The following is a 21,369-nucleotide window of genomic DNA, read 5'->3' as shown; positions in this document are numbered from 1 at the left end:
GCTCAGAGCCTGGAGCCTGTTTCTGATTCTGTGTCTCCCTCTCTCTCTGCCCCTCCCCCGTTCATGCTCTGTCTCTCTCTGTCCCCAAAATAAATAAACGTTGAAAAAAAAAATTAAAAAAAAAATAACCCTATGAGGTACGTTCTGATTGCTATCCTCCTGTTATTATTTAAAATAATTTAAAATTTGATTTTTCTAAGGTATTTATTGAAAAGTTTTTTCCTGCCTTCTCCCCATCCTCCTCACTTAGCTAACCACCACTTCTAGGCTTTTGTGCATCTTTCTAGAATTTCTTTGCACAAGTACAGCAAACCATATACATATACATATACATATACATATACATATACATATAGATACTTTTTTTTTCTTTTACCACCTTTCTTCCACCCCAGAGGGAGAATCCCATACACTCTGTCCTGCACTATCCTTTATTCACTTATTGATGTGTCTTGGAGATCTTTCTATGCCAGTACATAGGCAGCTTCTCCATTCCTTGTTACAAACACATAGTAGCACACTGCAAATTGTGCCATAATTTTATCATCCCAATTTTAAAGATGAAACCGGGGTACAGAGATTAAATAGCTTTCTTAAAGTCAAGAGAAGGACCTCCAGCCTCTGACCCCAGTGGGCACAGAAATCTAAAGATAACTGACAAATAAATAAAGGCCATAGTGCCCCTTCCTTCTTCAGCAGCCCCATGTGCTGCCTTCTGCCATACTTTCTCCCTAAGGCTATATGCTCTGAGTCCTAGTGGGCACTTCCTGGAGTGGAGCAGCTTGGTGTGCTTTGTTTTCTTCACTCTATCAATTTGACATACTTAGGGTCCTATCTCTCTGTTCATGTCTGCCTTTATTTTGACCCTTTAAATGTTTATTTATTTTTGAGAGAGAAAGAGAGAGAGAGAGGGAAAGTGGTAGAGGGCAGAGAGAGAAGAAAGCAGAGGATCTGAAGCAGGCTCTGCACTGACAACAGCGAGCCTGATACAGGGCTCAAACTCATGAACCATGAAATCATGCATGACGTGAGCCGAAGTCAGATACTCAACCGACTGAGTCACCCAGGTGCTCCTTGTGACCTTTTAGATGTTTGCTCTAGACATCTTTGAAGTAGTTATTTGTGATAAGCCTTGGAGGTTGAGGTTTGACTGCAGGTCCCAAAGTTTCTGATGTTTATGTATATTCACAAAGCTTTCCTTTCCCTGCTAGACCTCTATCTGCAGCCTGCTGTCCACCTGTCAAAGACCTGACTGTCTCGAAAGCAGCAAGAGTTTTTTGATATTTTTGGTCATCATTTAGCAGCCCTCTGCTATCAACTCAATTGATCCCAACTGTCTGGTTCTGAGCTCTTGGCTACAGACCCTGCCTTTACAACCACACTTCTAGAAGGCAACGTAGCATGTAGTGAGGGTGAGATAATTTAGTAAAGGCTGGTAGAACTTGGAACAAAGAAAAAACTCAGTAAAAGTGATGATGATGATCATCATCATCCCTATTTTATAGATAATAGATTATCCCTATTTTATAGATGTGGAAACTGAGGCTCAGAAAGGTTTTTGTTTTGCCAGAGCTCACATTGCCATTAAGTGACTGAGGTGAGATTCAAACCAAGGTCCTTCCCGGGTACAGTTCTCTGTATTATATCATTAAATAGAATTCAGAAGAGACTCATATTACGAAATGGAACATTAAAGCACGTAATTAATAAGATACTCTCCAGGTTCACTCACAAAATAATCTTACTATGAGAAAGGGTTTGTGATTGGCACAAGACTGCTGTGGTTTTCAGCACATTACAATTATATTACAATGGAACACCCACTCCCATTTCTGCAAATCCATCATCCATATATTTATTTCTGTCTCAGAAGTATTTGAAACAAGGTTTTTTAGCCAGTTGTGGAAAGAAAAATTCCCTTTCAGCAATCCTAATTATAATACTAAGTTACCAGACCTGTTATGTGCCAGGCACTATACCAAGCTGTTTACATCTATTATCTCATGTACTCTCCCTGTAACAACCCTATGAGATAGGCATTACTGTTTTCATTTACAGATGGGGATTGAGGCTTAAGTGCAGTTAAGCACCTTGTCCAGGATCCTAACAGTTCAGTAAGTGGCAGAGGCCAGATGTCAGACCCTGTGACCAAAAGCCAGCTTATGACCAAAGTCCCTGTATGAGACAGCTGTTTTACCAGAGCTTCTTCTCCCCAATGGTAGGCAATATGGTGGCCACCTCACATCTGTAACAGGGTACAGAGTCCATGAGCCAGGCCTATTGCCAAGTCCGTTAGAATCATTTCTTACTGGTTAAAGATTCTAAATTACATGTCAGAATTCTTACCAGCTGGATCACAATGCTCTGGGCTTCTCTGTTGAGGAAAAAAAATGTCACAATGTGATGCATGTTTGTTTGTTTTTAATTTCACTAGCACTGTTAGCCCCTTTAATTTTTGTCAAAGGTTAATTACGCATGTGATCTCATTTGTCAAGTCAACACCCTTTCTCAGTAGGCTACTAGTGGAATTCTCCTTCCATACCCCTAACACACTCCATTTTATGTCTAAGCAAGACCATTCCCAAGTATGGTCTTTCCAGACTATACATTTAGAAACCACTTGTTTTATTTAAGGGGTTGGAAGCTATTTCTCTTAATGAATGCTTCCAAAACTGAACTCACCCTGGCTTAAAGAACCAAGTGTGGTCAATCAAAGCCTCTTAAAGCAAATTAGATGCCATCTGCTTCTCAAGACTTTGGGAATGTAGACCTGCTGCTTAGAAACCGTATTTGAATTAATATTACAACAAGCCAGTTGCCTGTTGTTTGATTAATTACTCATGACTTCTTACGTAAAAGTGATTTTTCCTGAGTGAATTCTTTGGATAATTAAATGTCAGGTATGTGTTATTATTTTAGAGTCAACTTCATTTTCTTTCTTTAACAAATAGTATCTGTAGTAACAAATTTGAAAGTGTTCACCTCATTTGAACTTTATTGAGCACCTATTATATGCTAGGTGCTGTTGAAGGTACTTTGGACTATTTGGTAGAAAGAGTAGAACTTTTTCTTATTTCTCCTCCCACAATACAAAATGTTATGCACACTGACCTGTGATTTCTTTGAGGGCAAAGAGCATGCCTTATTCTTATATGGAACACCTGATAATAGGACCTCACCATAGAAAGGTCTTTGTTTTAAGTAAAAGTAAATGACTCCTTGCTTCATCTGCTTTCGTGAAGGGAACTGTTAGCAGTCTTAGATCACAGAAAAGAGCATTCATGCTCCTGTTTGCCGTGACAAAGATCAAAGATGGACATTTGGTAAGATTCTCTATCTCTGGCTCTCACAGTGCTTTGCAGCTCTCTAAAAGCAGTATTACTTCATCTATTGGTGACTGTGCACTCCTTCATGGCAGGGACTTATTCCTCTTGTATTCCTCTTTTTCCTTACTGTGGAAGATGCAATACTCAGCACATAGACACTCAGTCAGTGTTTGTTAAAATGAATTAATCACAGACTGCTTCATTCCCTCTAATTGAGCAGAGACCACACCTTGGCCATTTCTGTTTCCATCTTACCTGTATCGACAGTGTGGTACATATTTTGCACCTAAAGGATGATCAGCAAATGCTGTGGACTTCAAGTTGCATCTTTCTTTTGAGTTCTTCGTAGTACCATGTTGCTTTTTTAGAGCAAGACTCCCAAAAGTATGCATAAAGGAATGAGTGCCTTCCCTGACCAATTAATTAACTTACCCAATGAATGAATAATAATGACCAAATACATGAATAACATGCCTTCTCATATACAACCATAACATGTCTCCCTCTGACCTGACAAATTGGGAAACAGGGGCCAAAAAAGGGAAGGACTCATGTAGGGTTACGTGGAGAGATTATACCGAAGCTGGAACTAGAACCCAGATTTCATTATCTCCAGCCCAAATTTCTGCCTTCTTAGCATCTGCCCTCTTTCTCTTTGTTTACATCCCCACTGCGGCTGCCCGAGATCAGGCCCCATCCTTCCCTCCTGGGACTGTTGCACTCGCCTTCTGACTGTTCCCTGCTGCCAGCCTCAACACCTCCAGCCCAGCCTCCACATGGTTGCCACGGTGATCTTCTAAAGTACAAATCAGATCTTGTTTACTCTGTTGTTTAAAGTCCTTTAGATGTTCCCACAACATTTAGGATAGAGACCACACTCTTTCACATGACCCACAGGGCAGTGAAGGATCATCTCCTGGCCCCCAGGCCTGCCTCTTGTTTCTTTCCCCAGGACCTTATTTCCCAGCTGCGTTCAAGTGTTTACAGGGACACTGTGCATGGCCACCCCCATTCTTCCTGCTTTCTCTGCCCAGACCATCATCTCAACCTGTCTTCTTGGTAGACGTCAGCTTCTAGTATCTTCTACGCAGAGACAGAGGGCTCCTTTGCTGAACTGCCATCCCTGTCCTCTGCCCCTCCCCCACACATACTCCCTCACTCCTCAGAGCTGATCACTAAACAACTCTTCTACCCTAATGGCTATAACACTTCTTTCACTTAGTTTTTGAATACATCTCTCTCTCAGGAGGCCATGAACTCCTTAAGGACAGGGGCTGAGTCTTATTCATATTTGTGTTCCCAGAACCTGGCAGTAGGTCAGGCATATAATAGACACCCCATTACACAGCTGCTGACTCTCTGGAATAAATATAACTTCCATAACCCTTCACAGTGAATTAACTCAACTTATGGTTTTCTTTAAATTAAGCCTCACATGGGATGATAGTTGAATTATGTAAGACTGAAAGGAAGGAGAATATATTTAAAGAAAAGCAGCACTTGAAAATGTCTTGCCTTTATAGGTGGTGAACAAATATTTCATAGCAACCATGGGATAATGTATCAGCCTACTGGTAATACAGAGTGGCCAGAGTGCCACCAAATATCTCTGTGGAGCTGTTCATAACTGCCTCCCTACTGCTTCTCTTTTCAGTCCCTGGTTTGCTGAAAGAAGTCAGTGTGGTTGCCTGTTAGGTGAAGAGAACCTGGGTCACATTCAGATCTTTCATCAGGGAATAGATTTTCAGCTACTTTTCCAGCTCAGTTGTTAAACTCATTCTGCCTGATTTACCAATTGCTGAATTGTTCATTTGTTTATTTATTTGTGATGCAAGTCCCCTGGGCTTCGGGACTAGTTTCAAAATGCTACTGCTCCATCTGGTTTAAACAGAGCATACTAAGAAGAAATAAGAGAAACAATGGGACTGTGAGTTTGAGGGAAAAAAGAAACTTTCAGGCAAGAAGGAAGCAGGGAGAAATTCAGATTCTTTCTTCTTTATGATTCTGTGCTGGAGAAGGGAAGCTGTTTTCAGCAAGAAAGGATGCTTTCTCTCTAGAAGTTCACGTCAGATTCAATGATCTGATATTCAAAATCTATGAGGTCTGAGTCCGTGAATGACTTTATGAATTGTGTTTAGGCAGCCTAGTCTCTGGAGCCCAAGACAGTAGTCTTTGTTCTTCCCTTTTTCCTATCTGTTTCATTATTTTCTCAGGCCCTTCATATGCCTGAGTACAAGCCACCTTGTAGGACACTGCCTGTGGAATGAGCCAAGCGTAGGCATCTTGGCTTTGGGCATTCTGGATTCTCCAGCAGAAGTGCCATTCACTGTGATGAGTGCATTTCATTGGCACAGAGTCGGGAAGGCTATGGTGGTTAGAGACGTGAGCTTTTGGCGACTCTCAGGTCTCAGAGTCCCAGCTCTGCTCCTTGCCACCTAGATGATCATGGAGATGCTGCTTTATTTAACGTCTTTGAGCCTCAGTTTCCTTATCTCATAAGAGGGGCTAGTTTTTAATAACACTAATGTAATAAGCTTGTTCAGAAGATTAAACAAGCAATATGTAAGAACCTCACTGGAAATACTCAGGAATCATTAACTATTTTTATCATATCTGAATGTACTTTCACTTTACACTGGTAAAGTCTTCACAGTGTCCTCCTGAGAGAAAGGGTAGGAAGGCATTGTTGGCCCCATTTGACAGAGGGAAGGGGCTCATAAACCTGAGATCCCCTCTCTCCACAGTAGTTGTTCCCTCTCCACTCTGCCACCTTTTGGTGGTGGTTGCATATCCTCTGTTCACCTTTTCTACAGCATGACTCAGACCTTTTCCTTCTGACAACCAATCTTCTGAATGAGAGACAATAACAATCAAATAATTTGGTGTTATTCGCCAGGAGAGCTAATAGCTCTCTTTGCTTTCTACATTAACAAAATGAAGTCTGCTGTTTTAGAAAGCACTGAGCAAGGGTGGTACATAATCTGATTGAGTCACAATATTTGATTTGTACTGTTTTCCCTTTTTATCAAATAAGAGAATAGGGTACATTGTCCTCCATGAAGGAGAGCAGGACAGAAGTGCAGAGCAACAGTCACAGGGCTGACTGAGTTTTCTCCACACCCTACCAGTGCTCATGGTCTGATTGCATGTTGCCTGCTGTTAATTTGGCCCTTCCTGAGAGGACTGGAGGGGAGAACAAGGATTCAGATCCTGATCCCCTGTTGTGAAAGCTATTTAGAAGTTGCATATGCTCCTCAGACTGTCCAATGACTTTTTGACAGTATTGAAGGAATGGCTGGACCTTTCCTGACCCAGCATAGTCAGCCAATCCATAGTCAATTTATTTTAGTCAATTTGGAAGAGTTAAAACTATAACTATAATATATTAGTTATAATACTAGTTCTTGTAACAATAAAATCTCAAGATGAATAATGGTTTAAACACAACAGAAGTTTGTTTTCTTTTTCATCAAGTCCAAAACTTGTTTTAACTTTTCTCAGGGCAATGATTCAGATACTTTTTTTATGCTGTATGTGGCTCCTCCATCTTCAAATGTGACTTCCAAGTTCAAGGATTAATTTGCATCGAGCTGGTAAGAGAGAGAGAGAACATGAAGTCTTTCAAGGGGAATTGGACCAGGCCCATTCCATGTCATTGGTCAGAACTCACATTCCCTTGGCCAGAACTCAGACACTAGGGCACACCTAACTTCTAGGTGGGGTCTCATTTTGTGCTCCAAGGGAAGAGGAAATGATTTTGGTGAACCAGCCAGTCTCTGCCTCCAAGCAATAATGACAAAAACTAGTATTTATAAAACATTTGCTCTGTGCCAGACATTGTGTTAGCACCTTATCTACATAGTTTTTAAATTCATATACCATATTATTTGCCTATTTAAAGTATAGAATTCATTGGGTTTTATTTATTTATTTATTTTTGGTATATTCACAGAGTTGTGCAACCATCACCATAATCAACTTTCAATCATGTTCAACACCCCAGAAAGAAACCCATATCCATTAGCAGTCAGTCCCCATTTCCTCCCAATCCCTTCCCCAACCTGAGGCAACTACCAATTTACTTCCTGTCTGGATAGACTTGCCTGTATTCTAAACATTTCATATAAGCAGAATACTTATATTCTTTATATAATCCTCACAGCAACCCAACAAGAGGCACATTGTTATTCCCATTTTACAGATTAACAGGGGATCAGGTTGCTAATAAGTTTAAACTCTGTGCCTCACTGAAAGCCATAATACTGAGCTGTATCCCAAGTATAAATCATGCCACGATTTGGAGGGGAAGAGTGGAGGGGGTGTTTGTTTGCTTGCTTTTAGTGACCATCATGGCAAAACTCTGACTTCTTCATGGATGGCCCCTTTACTGAAGTGACAGGCATTTAGGAGCCAGAGAGCTCGAGACTGAAGCCCAGACCTACCATGTTACCAGTGTATACAAAAATCTATGCTCCTTAATTCCTCTCGGATCCTAGTGATATTATCTCTAAAATGGGAATAATATATCTCTGTTTGCTGGGAGGACTCAGTGAGATTAACCCATGTGAAAGCTGTTCCCACAACTTTACACAGTTGATGCCTTGCCAGTGTTAGTAGTTCCTGCTCAGAAGTGAGATTCTGGCTATAATTGGGCAGCCAAAGAAATTATGTTAATGTATCTGGGCCTCCAGAATACTGTCCAGGAAGAAGTTATTGTGCCTTGTATTTTATAGTATCCAGATTACAACCCAGGAGTGGCTGGGACCCTAGGAGGATCTGGCACAATGAGGGGTAGGAAAATGGGACATATTCTCCAGGACAGAAAAACAATGTGCAGAGTCTCATCTGTCAACTTCTGATCTCAGCTGGGCAGAGCCGCTTGTTCTAGGCACCTGGAAAGAACCAGCTGAGCCAGTGCAAGTTTGAAGTTCCTTGGGAAAGAAGATAAGCTGGCTGAGTTTCTGTAGGCAAAGAGCCAGTAATGAGGTTTCCAGCTTTCCATCACATGCCCTTTTCATCACTTTCAGCTCAGCCAGAGACGGCAAAGCCTCATACTCAGGGACCAAGTGTGTATGTGAAAGGCTCAAGGAGATAGTTAGAAAAGAGTGAATTATGCTTTTGTTCCATTGACCCCTTCCCCACCCTATCCTGTCCTTAGCCACCGTAATATTAAAATCTAGGCATGAGAGCACAGAGAAGACAGTGGGGAAGTTGTATTGGTGGTAACTGGCTCGGTCATATCGTCAGAAGAGATCATGAGAGAGAAAAGGCCTGAACTCTCTGCAGGAATACGGACATATTTCAGCCATTAAAATATGCCGTAGAAGCCTCTGGTCCTGCCATTTCCTCACAGAATGGACAAATGACTTATTCTCTCTGAGCCTCCATTTCCATATAGGATTATTACCTGGACAACCATGCAAGCTGCAACCTGCGTAATTCAGGTACCTCCATTCACATGAACTAGGGGTCAGCATATTGTAAACATGTAAAGGGCCAGATCCTAAATATTTTAGGTTTCATGGGCCATATGGTCTCTATTGCAACTGGTCAACTCTGCTATTGTCATGTAAAAGCAGCCGTAGATAGTACATAAACGAATGGGTATGGCTGTATTCCAATAAAACCTTATTTATGGGTACTGAAATCTGAATACTGTATAATTTTCATGTGACTCAAAGCCATATTCTTCCCTTGATTTTTTTTTTCAGCCAATTAAAATGTGAAAACCATTCTTGGCTTACACAGTATACAAAACCAGACAGTGGGCCAGATTTGGTCTGCAGGCCATGGTTTGCAAACTCCCAACATACCCTAAAATATGTTTATTACCCTCTAGAGAGATGCAGTGTGGTGTTCCAATTATTATAAGGATGAAATAAGAAAATATACCTAAAGTGATTAGCATAGTATCTGCTCCTTATAAGTGTTCAGCAAAGAGTTAGTATTACTATTACCCTGTTAAGAAATCTGTCTACTCTCTACTTGCCATGGACATTTGGAAAAGGAGGCGGTCACATTTGGTTGTTTATACACATTTCTACTATATTAAACTGTTATTCTTATTAAAGTGTATATTAAAATTAAAAAATATAAAAACTGGGTTGGACAAGTAATGGCATTAGTCAGCCACACAGTTTTTGGGTTTTGTTTTTTGCTTTTTTCTATTCTTCCTAATGCCCCAATGTTGGCTCTTCAGTTTCTAGATGTGTCTTTAGAACTTGGTCTGTGCTGCTAGGTGCTCCATGAAAAATGAGTTTGGATCTTTCTTTCTAGTATTTTCTTAGTATTCTTCAAAATGAGTATATACATCCCAAGAGTATGCAAGATGATAGCCCTTCTCTCTATATTAATTTTTCATCTCAGCCCTTAAATTTTTGTTCCCATGTAGGTTTTATAATGTACACACTGTGCCATAGCACTATAGCTGTACGTCCGACAATTTGTATAAATATTTATATCATGAGGGTATGTCCTCAAAAAATTTAAAATGATTTCAGCAATCAAATGTTTAAGACATCTGGTCTAGGAGGAAATCACAAGTATTCAATGGGAAACAAGAATTGGTATGAGTGACACAAGTGTTTTTAAGATACGAATTAAGGTTCACTCTGGTGTCCATTTTGTGGCAGGTAGCAAGATAGTTTACATCTTTAATTTCTTTTTTTAATGTTTATTTATTTTTGAGAGAGAGAGAGAGAGAGACAGACAGACAGAATGCAAGCAGGGGAGGGGCAGAGAGAGAGGGAGACACAGAACCTGAAACAGGCTCCAGGCTCCGAGCTGTCAGCATGTATCCCGACGTGAGGCTTGAACTCAGAAACTATGAGATCATGACCTGAGCTGAAGTCTCATGCTTAACCAACTGAGCCACCCAGACACCCCTACATTTTTAATTTCAAAATAACACAACATCTATATTAAATAGGTCCTACCGTCCCCATTTTATAGAAAATGAACAAAGAATCAATTTGGAAAAGTTAAGCAACTTGCAAAGGTCAGGTTGAATGAATCAGGTCTGTTTAACTATAAAGCATGACATTTTCCATTTTAGCCTTCATTGCATTGAAGAAGTTCATGAAAAAAGAATGATCGTTCTTTGGTATTCCTAAACTCTAAAGCTAGTTTTTTCCCCATTACACATTCTTAGGTTATGGAGTGGTAAGTGGATAAAACTCCACTCCCATAGAGATCCATGATCAACTTCTTGTCCCCACCCCCACCACAGCCCTTTGTGTTACCACGCGCTTCTCACTCTGATTGAATATCTCCTTCGTAATTGGACATCTCCTAGTCATCCATCAAGATTCAGCTTAGGGGCACCTGAGTGGCTCAGTCAGTTAAGCATCTGACTCTTGATTTTGGTTCAGGTCATGATCTCACAGTTCATAAGATTGAGCCCCACGTTGGGGTTCTGTGCTGACAACACAGAACGTGCTTGGGATTCTCTTTCTGTCCCTCCCCTGCCTCTCTCTCTCTCTCTCTCTCTCTCTCTCTCTCTCTCTCTCTCAAAATAAATAAACTTTAAAAAAAATCAGCCTAGACATTACCTCTTCCAGGAAGCCTTCTTGACTTTATCCCAAAAGTAAGTCTGATACCTTTCCTGTACACACCTATAGCACTTTAATGAAAGACCTTATTAAATAATCTATGCATTGTGTAGTTAACCATTATCTGCTCATTAATCCCTAGAATGAGAGTCTAGGGAACAGAAAATTTGACCTTGAATATATTGTTCTTCTGGAATCCAGACCTGCAACATACTAGGCCCTCCATAAATACTCATGAAATGAAGGAATTCCTTCTTCATTGATTTGAAGTCTGACATAACTTTGCAAAGAGATGGGTTGAAATTTTGTCTTTACTGAAGTTCCCCAAGACAGGACAAATTAGTGGATATTAATGAGATTATAGGGAACCATATAATGGTAAAATGAAGAAAGCAATCCTTCGTATGTATGTATGAAGGCTTTTTCCTTCTGTATTTCTTAGAAACTAAAGAGGATATACAGACTTAAGTCAATCATTTATATTAAAATCATTTATATTAAAATATATTAAAATTTTAATATTAAAATATTAAAATTTATATTAAAATATATATACACACACACGTATATATATGTTCACAGGTGCGCACCTATATAAATCCACACATATTCATGAGCATGAATTAATAAAAATAGACTACCATAATTTTTATAAACTGTCTATTGGATCACTGCATGCTCAACAAAAGGATAAAGTTCATTAACACTCTTCAGGTTGGCTGATCCTGCAGAGTCATCCAGTTGCTTTAAATCTCCTTCAGTCATAAAGCTACTTCCCTCGTGGACACATAAAGCTTTACCTCTTTCTTTAAAGGGACGTAGCATTTACTGAGAGCTTTGGCAATGTTATAGATACTCAACAGAGGTGATCTCATTTAATCCTCAGATGTTTTCACAGACCCATAAGTCCTGAACGCAAAGAAAATGGATCAAATCAAAATTGTACTCAAATAGAAAATACTCACTAACAAAGCAGGAAGAAGGGAGAGAAGACTAAGAAAAAGTCTGAATGACATTAAATTCAGTTACAAATGAATATTGTTAAATTCAGTTATATAACTTTGTTGCATGGGATTATACAAAATTAATTTATTGGTATTAAAATGAGAGAGTGTGACCATTAGCACAGATTTTTTTATCAGAGCAGGGAGGGGCCCTTTCAGCTGATTGAAAGAAAAGCTTTCTACCCACCACCAAATGTTGCTACATGTGAAGGGCTTTCTTACTTGTTATAAGGGGACAGCATTGGAACAGCTGTTCCTCAACTTTTATAATTCATAGACCAGAAACATTTCAGAACAAACTTTTATAGGCCAACAGAATTACCAGCTTTTTATCTTGCCAATAAAATGAAAAACACAGAAAAAAAAAAAAAGACCAAAAAAACTAAGATCTATTCTCACTGTCATTTCAGAAATAAAAAGACAATTTAATAGCAAAAATAATAGGAAGAAAACAAACAGTAGGAAAGACATAATCTTATCATAAAGGAAGGTCATACACCCTACTGACTCTGCTCACCCTGCTCTGGAGGGGAGGGTAAGGGACAGCCTCTAGGGACCTTTGCCTCTGCTCTGCATAGGTTTGAAGTCACACAGATCCGGTTTAAGTTCAGGCCCTACAAATTCCTAGCTGTGATACCTGGAGCAGCTTTCTCAACTTTACTAAGCTGCATTTCCTCACATGTCAGATGAGGATATCTGACTGACTGTATTAATTTCTTGGGGCTACTAGCCACAATCTGGGTGGTTTACGCAAATGTATCATCTCACTGTTCTGGATCCCAGAAATCTGAAATCAGGTATCAACGTGGCCATCCTCCCACTGAAGGTGCTAGACAACGATCTGTTTCAGGCTTTTCTTCTAGCTTCTGGGAATCCCTTGGCTTTTAGCAGCATGACTCCAATCTTCACGTAGTGTTCTTCCTATGCACACACCTGTGTCCAAATTTCCCCCTATTATAAGGATACTTGCCTTATTGAATTAGAGACCCACTCTATCCCAGTAGGACGACTTCTTAACTGATTACAACTGAGACAATCCTTCTTCCAAATAACCTCACACTCTGAGGTATCAGGGGGTTAGAACTCCAACATATGAGTTTTGGGGGAATACAAGTGAACTCATAGCACTGATCAATCTCATGGAATTGTATCAAAGTCAGTCACAGGACAGGTTGAATACTTTATAAATTACCAGAACAATGTAAGGGTGTTGTTGTTGTTGTTAAGAAAGTTTATAATTGAGGACTTTATGATTTAGGGACAGTAAGAAATTTATGCAAGGATATATAACTAAGAAGCAGTAAAGATAGGACTTTGAACACATCCTTTAATACATATATTAAATACCTATTATGTGGCAAGCCCTGTGCTAGTGCTAGATTCAGCCTTAGACAAAATAGACAAGGCCCTTGACCTCATGGAGCTTATACTCTAGTGGGAGGAAGGAAACGTTAATGAAATAAGCAAGTAAATATATAACACACATTGAAGTAGAGGTAAGTACTATAAATAAAAATAAAGTTCAACAAGTAAGTATAAAATAATAGGGGAAGGGAATAAGCCATACTATGCAGGATGTCAAAGAGTTCTATGAGGAGACATGTGAGCAGAATCCTTCCTGACTACAGAACAGGACTAAATCCTAAGTGAAAGGGGAACCACTCAAGGGAGGTGATTTTTGCTAGTGTCTGATTTTTGTTTTAAAAGAATCACTCCAGTTGCTGTGTGGACAGTAATTTGTAGCAAGGCAAGAGTCGAAATAAAACAGGAGGCGATTATAGAGACGCATGTGAGAGATGATGGTGGTATAGACTGGGGATGGGGAGGAGATGGAGGAAAGATTTGGAATATATTTGGAAGACAGAATTAGCAGCATTTGCTGATGAGTAAGACGTGGGATATAAGATAAAAAGAAGAGTCAAGAATGACTCCCAGCTTTTTGGCCAGAGCAATGGGGTGAATGATTATGTCATTTCTTGAAACATATTGGGAGTACAACAGATTTGGGAGAAGAAAACACAGTCTGGTTTGCAACATTTTAAATATGAAAAGCCTATCAGACAGTCAAGTGGAGATTCCTAGATGTGGTATGCAACTGGGTGTAAAAGTCTGGAGTGCAGGGCACAGGTTGGGACTAGTGTAGGTAGTCTTTAAACTATAGGTGGCATCTAAGCCTTGACTGGATGCTATGGCCTAGCAAGTGAGTGCAAATAGAGAGGTCGAATGATGAGCCCTGGGGAACTATAAATTTGAAATATCTGGAAATGGAGAAGGACCAGCAGGAAAGACTTAGAAGGATAGGTTGGTGAGGTAAAAGGGAAACCAAGGGGGTCTCAGGAACCAAGTAAGGAAGGAGGTTGATTCAGGGAAGTTGTAACTAATTCTGCCAAAGGGCTGGGAAGAAATGGAGTACATGGGATTGTACACTGGCGATTGGTCTTATTAGTGAGCCTGTCATTACTTACTTAATAAAAGCACTTCTGGTGGGATTTTGAAGGTAAATTAAATCAGTTAAGGAGAGAATAGGATATGAGGAAGCAAAAACAGTGAGAATAGGCACTTATATATTATGTTACCTGCTACCTCAGCTTTTTAGACACAGTGGATGTAATAGTTAAGAGAGTAGGTTCTGCAGTCTTAGACTTTGGTCATTATTCTGACTGTGCCTTTTATTAAGTCACCTAACCTCTCCAGTCACAGAGTCTTCATCTACAAAGCAGAGATTATAGTATAACCCATTTGAAAATGCTGTGAGGGTTAAATGTCAATTGCAAGTAAAGTTTAACACATTTCCAGCCCATACTAAGTGCTCAGTAAATGTTACAACTTCCACTAATATCAGCAAAGTACTGATATAGCTTCAAGGCTCCACGCAGTTTGTTGTGTCTGGGAGCAATTGGTAGCATGAGGGGATAATTATGACAGAATACATGTTATGATTATCCTTGACATGGAAACAGAGCAGTGTGTTATAATATAAAAACTATAAACACTTGTCTATATAAATTTTTCATGTGCTGTGTCATGGTGGAATAGTCAGGCAATGTGGGGAAATGGACAGGGAGGACATGGCTCTGGAGGGAATTTTGGGGGGTCATCGTAGATCAGGGAGCTGATTCCATGATTTCCATGGAAAGACTTAGAATAGACCAAGCCTTGTCAGGCCATGTGGTAAATAACCCACACATCAATATATAGGAAGTAAACATTTATCTTGTAAGCATAGTTATCACTTATTTACTCTTTGCTACACATGGTGTTTACACCTGGCCTTTCAAACCATTTAGAAACTCAAGTACCTCTCCCCTACCACTCCCCCCCCCCCATTATGTTGCATACTCCCATTCCTACAGTGCCTAGTATTAAGTACGGTCATGAAAGAGGGGGTGCCTCATCCATGCATATCCCAGACCCCCTTGTAAGATGCATAGAGGGAAAAACAAACAAGCAGGGGATAGTTAATATGTGAACAAATTAACTTGGCCACTGAGCCATTCTCTAGAAACACATAGCTAAGAAAATCCCTCATGTTTAAACCTGCATAGCCTGGAACATTATAGCAGCACCTTGTCCCATAGAAGGCTACCACTGATGTCTCTCAAGGAATATTGATTGCACACATCAAAGATAGCAGTTTCTTATATGGATGGCCAAATGCTAGAGTAAACTGACTTAGGACAAGAGTTTGCAGTGGGACCTTCGAGAAAGAGATACCTGTTTCCTTGCTTGGGACACTTTGACTTAATGGCAGTAGATGTGTAACTATGTGCAAAAACTCATTGTCATTATGAATTTTGTGATGGGTGCTTGTTTGTAACAGGTGAAGTAAGCCTAAGTTGGTCTCACTGTGAACAGCTAACTGCTATAAATATGCTTCCCTGAGCTGGTGACTTCAGTTGACTAACAGTGGAAGTGAAGTGGGAAGGAGCTACGGAGCTGAACAGGCAACCCAGAGCAGAGCCCCAGGCCTGCCATTCTCTGGCAGAGAGTCCCTGTATCCCTGGTGACAGTCTGCAGTCTCTGGGGTTGTTACCCCTTCTTCACAGCAGGCAGATCGGAAGACTCCTTGGCCAGCACCAGCAGACATTTCAAAGACAATTTAAAGGGAAAAGGAGACAGAAATCCAGTTTCCAAAAAGAAGTAGGATAAAAAAAATAGTTAGCAGTTTAGGGGTATGCACTGTAAGTCAGGCACTGTATTTTCTTGATATAGTTTACTTAATCTCACAAGGTAAGAATTAGCAAACCCATTTTATAGATAAAGCAACCCATTTTACAGGAAGCAAGTGGCAAAAGCAGGGTTTAAGCACAAGTCTATTTGGTTCCAAATCCTATAATCTTTTTCTGATTTCTACTAAAGGCCATAGTCAATAAATCTGCTCCCAGTGCTCATCTGTCACTGCTGGGAAAGGGAGATCTGTTCAAGAGTGTGGGCTCTGACACCAGGTTGACTGGAGCTGATTCCAGCCCTGCCACTTAGCAGCTGTGATCCTGCTTAGATTTGTTAACCTCTCTGAATCTCAGTTTTCTCATGTGCCATGTGTTGTTCATGATAATACCTACCTCATAGGGATGTTTTGAAAATTAAGTTAGGCTAAGCACCTAGAACACTGCCTGACATATTAGATGTGCTCAATAGTAGCTATTATTATTATCAATTTTTTCTAGCATTGATATTCAACGAATACAAAGACGTAATGCTGACCTTGTCAGAGAGGAAACGAACAGTTCAGGCACTGCTCTACTCCTCCATGTAGGCTGCCTGTTAATGATTTGGGGCCGATCAATGATACTGTTACTGATTTCTGCATGCCTTCTCATTTTTAGGGCTTCCATGCTGTAGAGGTAGCATAGTAGGATAGAACAACACTGTTCTTGACATCAGAAGACCTGGGTTTGGGTTCAGGCTCAAATCACACATGGAAACTGTGGGCTCTGGACAAGTCACTTTATCTCTCTTGCTATGGGCTCCTCATGTGCACAGCAAAAAGGTGTTCTCGCTAATTGCCAGGGTTCCTTGAACCCCTCAATTTTGGTGAGCAATTGAACAAAGTCACTTAACTTGCCTGAGCCCTGGCAGCTCCCTTATACTGTATACCTCTCCTGGTTGCTGAGAGGAGGCTCAGAGAGAGTGGAAGTGTCTGGTACACTGTGACATGCTATGCAAACATGAGGGCTGATCTTTACGGAACTATGATGAGAATTAACCCTGAATACTATGGCTCCCTATGCCTGTGTTTGAGATGCAGGGGCTTTTTGCATTTTGCCATCTTTGCCTACCCCCTACTGGGTTGGGTGGATCCACCTTAACAAGGTGTGGGGGAACACAAGTGGAGGATGGGGGTGCAATACTGATGGTGGGAAAGCATCTTATTGGTTAATGCTGGTACATCCCAAGCACCAATTACTGTCACTGCTCCCAAAGCTGATATATTTATCAGGATGAGTTACAAGGAAATATATGTACCCAGGGAACGAGGATGCTGCATGGTCACCCCCTGTGATGTAAAATATAAGAGTCTAGGAGGGGCTGTTTTATAATTCATCAGGTTTCGCTAGTGAGTTCTGTCGGAGTCTTAGTTATAAAGGCAAGTGTGAACCGGACGGCAGACAGGAGAACCTGGCACCAAGGAGACGGAGAAGCTGCCTGTGGTGCCTCCTGCCTCCTCCCTGCTTTGTTCCAATAATTTTGTGCTCGGTAAGTTCCCTGGCTTTGCAGCTAATCGTTGTTGTTGAATAAGCTTGGCAAATGAATCTGTAGTTTGGAATATGTATGCACTTGCTGTCATAAGTGTGTGTCAGTGTTTGGGCTTCTGACAAATTCCACAGTTCCTCTTTAATGAGCAAAATAGCTTAAAAGATGAAACAAAACCCGACAAATCAATTATTCACCTTGATCCTTGGAAGGCTGCTTTCTTTGGTTGCTAAAGTTTCTCAGGTTTCATTCTGTCAGTTTCATTTGTTGGAGGAGCTTTGAAAAGAACAAGTCTCTTTGTCATGAAATTGTTTTTCTTAGCTGCCAACAGGAGGTATGTACAGGGTGGTTTGTCCATCCCCACCCCCCAGCTTACTCTCCCCAGCAATCGGTAAATCTTAAAACAGACTGTTTGCCCGGTAACCAGCTCCAACAGAGCTGAACCTGTACAAGACAGGATTCAAATTGCAATCTTTTGTGCAAACAGACCTGAGGGGCTGTGAATAATTGTCATTGCGGAGATTATTGTGAAACTCCGTATGGTGGTAGTCCCTGCATTTTGCCGGGATGGGATCAGAATCCGAAGAGATTTGCATTTGGCATGCTTGTTGATGATGTGGAAAGGGAGTGAAAGAAAAGACCGGTTCGTATGGAAAGAGCTGTACATCGCACCCGTAGGACAAACAAATGCACACGGCATGACTGTTGAATTTGTGTAACTTGTAACTGTTGTCTCTAGTTTCCTATCCCCATTAAGAATACCTGAAGCTGCGTTCTGATCCTCATCTGGGTATGCTCCAGGTCCTCGTTCTGGGTCCTGGCAAGAGGCAGGGGTGAGCACTAACTCCTGGTCAGCTAGCCATAGGAAGTCATTTCCTCCTCTGAAGGAAAGAAACAGAAGCTGTACCTTCCCGGACTCCTTTCTGCTGCGTTCTTTTGCCTCTGTCCAAATTTCATGGAAACCAACAGCTTGACGTACTTTTTTTTTTTTTTTTTTTTTTTTTGGCAGTAGCAGATTTAACTGTGGTGTCATATGGCATATTATATATGGAGAGGAATAGCAAGACATTTTTCTGAATGTTTAAGTGTGTCTGGCTTGTTGACATTTGCTGTATCTCACCAGCAAGGAGCTACTGTCTTCTGAGCGCATAACTGTCTGTTCGAAGTGTTTACCTTATTATGCATAATTGCACTTTCTCTTTAGATGTAGAATCTGTAGATCTGACAAGAACATCTTTATCCTCAAGGAAGCAACTTGTTTTAGCATCTCTTTGAGAAGAATGGATGCATTTATTTTTTACCAGGGACTTAGCTTGCTCTTTGCTTCTTTCTGATAAAAATTTTGGTCATCAGTACCACTATGCTTCCAATAAAGTTACTTCTCCTTTCCTAGTATAGTTTCTGATTGCACCAAAACTTGGCAGATTAGGAATATGGAATATATCTTTTTCCAGGAACACATTTTTCAGGCATATTTCTTTTGTCCATAAATAGCTTTTCCATATTTTCCATTTCTCTGAAGAAGTTCTGTTTAAAAGAGCAGAGGAGTGATGTATTGTGGTTGGCACTTAGGGGTGTGTAACCTGAGACTTGGTTTCTAATCTACAAACGGCTGCCCCACACGGGGTCTGTAAAACGTCTTTTCGTCTTATGTTCAGCTCAAAGCCCTTTGGCTCCAGCAGTAATGATTAAGACAGCAAATTCAGCAAATCATTGCAGGTATAAACAAACATCTGCATCTTATGGTCCGACCAGCTCATGAGGCTCTGTAAAGCTTGGGACACACAGCTGAAGGTTCCTAAAAATGTTAATATATTTTAATGCCAAGAACAATATAGTTATAAAGTACTTTTGCAATGTATTGTACATTGGATTTTATTGTACCACATTTTTGTAAATCATATGCCAGGGCCCGTGGTTTATTTTGTGACAGTATTTGGGTTTTGATTTGGAATGGTTTTATCAAAAAATAAACCAATGTACTGATCTCAATAAACTGAGTTTCTTCTTATTTGGTGGTGGCTTTTTCATCTTCTCCACCCACCAAGAATATGATCTATTTATAGCAGCAAAAGAAAATTTAGCATGAGTTATTTTCAATTAAATTTGCAGGAAGACAAACATGAACTGTGACAAGAACCTTCTGAGAGAGCGCATACACACAAAAACATGTCTCTCAACAAAGGATTAAAAGCCAAAGAGGCATTAACATTTTGCTTACGTGACATATATCATTTTCTTTGAGAGAGGTTGGGAAGGGTGAAGGGGAAGAGGTTTAAAGGAGCTTTTCAGAGCCTGGTTCCAGCCTTGTGGGAGTGAAACGGGCAAGGGTTTGTGTGGCCATGGTGAGCATCTCACTCTCCTTATCTGTCAAATGGGGGAGGGGAAAGTTACCACGATTACACCAGAGAGATGTTGTTTGTAAAGCAAATGGTACGCTGTTTGGCACAAAGGGGACTCAATAAAAGGTAGTGATTATTGTTACAAGTTGAATTTTGTAAAAGAGGTTAACGAAGTCTGATGTTGGTTTTAAAAGAACTATGCACAGTAAATGGGAAGATTATAATTTTTTTCTTGTTAGTAAGATATAGTTCTTACAGCTAGATAATTTATTTCTGTTTTTATTTTGGAAACCTAGTGAAGATGGAGTTATTATTGCCTTTCAGTTTACTTTTAACTAATTCTTAGAATGACATCCAAAGTCCTTACCTTGTTCAAAGAACAAACGATTTCAAATGGGGAGCGTGGAAACAAACTGATGCCAAATAATATATGACAGCCTTCTAAGTTTTTTGCTAAACAAGGGTTAGGTCATAATTCCAGCCCTGACACTGCATTAAAGTACCTGATTATTATAGTAAATATTGTTTATTAAGTCCCATGCAGAGTACTGAATGTCTTACATTTACTTTGCAATTTAATCCTACCACAGCCCCACCAGGTAGGTTTTTGGCTTCCCATTGTCAAATGAGAAAATGAGATGAGTGAAAATCTCATTTAAATACTTCTAATTTAAATTGGCATATGGCAGAATTTGAACTCACACCTGTTTGACTCTAGAATCTAACCTGCGCCCACCATGGTGGAATTATCCGATAGGATTTTCCCCGCTCTACATGGTTCCACTTTGGAATCTTGGCCCTGGATCTGTTTTGATTCTTCTCCCCACATATTTAACCCCTATCAGTTTAAGGGGTTTAAAAAAAAATAATGTTGAAGATTTCCTTTTCCTTCGCTCTCGTTTTTGGTCTACGCCAATCAAGATCACATTTTCCTAAGCTCTCTTTATAATTCTTACCAAAATATAAAACTTAGTATAAAAAGATGTAAAAATTTAAAAGGTCATAAATCGACTAAATTCAAGGTAAGGTTTAAAAGTTACCCTGAATCACCATAGCCCTTTGACCTGGGCAACTTTCCTCTGTGCCTCTAGTTTTAGAGGAGTCTGTTTTGCCAAGAGGTGGGCCCATTTGGATCTTGCTCCCTAGATGACATTTGGAATAAATAGGGTCCCAGAATTTCCTCCCCAAACAATCCTGAGCCAACTTGCAGGAGTTGTACTGTGTGCCCACTCCTGGGTATGAAGAAAAACCAAGAGGCTACTGTTTGCCTGGGAGTGGGGGATGAGGCTGGGGCGATAATTTATCAGAGCTTGGACTCACGAGTTGGGATGGTCACACATCTACATGAAAGCCCTTTGGTGGTGCAGGAAGAAACAATGGCAAAGAAGAGGGGCTGGCCTAGGTCTGAGGGCCTCCACTTGTGTCCTTGTTCTGGGCCCCTAAACTGTTAGGG

At 40.4% G+C, this 21,369-nt stretch overlaps 1 protein-coding gene and 1 long non-coding RNA gene across 7 annotated transcripts in view; one reads left to right on the top strand and one right to left on the bottom strand.

The window, feature by feature from the left end:
• The window catches only part of DLG2 (discs large MAGUK scaffold protein 2), a 2,103,489-nt gene that overhangs the window by 1,870,392 nt on the left and 211,728 nt on the right, over nt 1–21,369 (top strand). The gene's annotated exons all lie outside the window — the stretch shown is intronic.
• On the bottom strand, nt 1,112–18,543 carry LOC121039479 (uncharacterized). Its single transcript, XR_005794816.1, has 3 exons — nt 18,337–18,543; nt 17,772–17,850; nt 1,112–6,916 (listed from the first exon to the last, which is right to left on the bottom strand). It is a non-coding gene; the product is annotated as an uncharacterized LOC121039479 (long non-coding RNA).

This window comes from Herpailurus yagouaroundi, unplaced genomic scaffold, assembly GCF_014898765.1.
Source record: "Herpailurus yagouaroundi ecotype Mexico unplaced genomic scaffold, PumYag 180, whole genome shotgun sequence".
NCBI classification, from domain to species: Eukaryota; Metazoa; Chordata; class Mammalia; order Carnivora; family Felidae; genus Herpailurus; species Herpailurus yagouaroundi.
The sequence above is the reverse complement of the archived record's forward strand: the minus strand, read 5'-3'. Positions and strand labels throughout refer to the sequence as shown.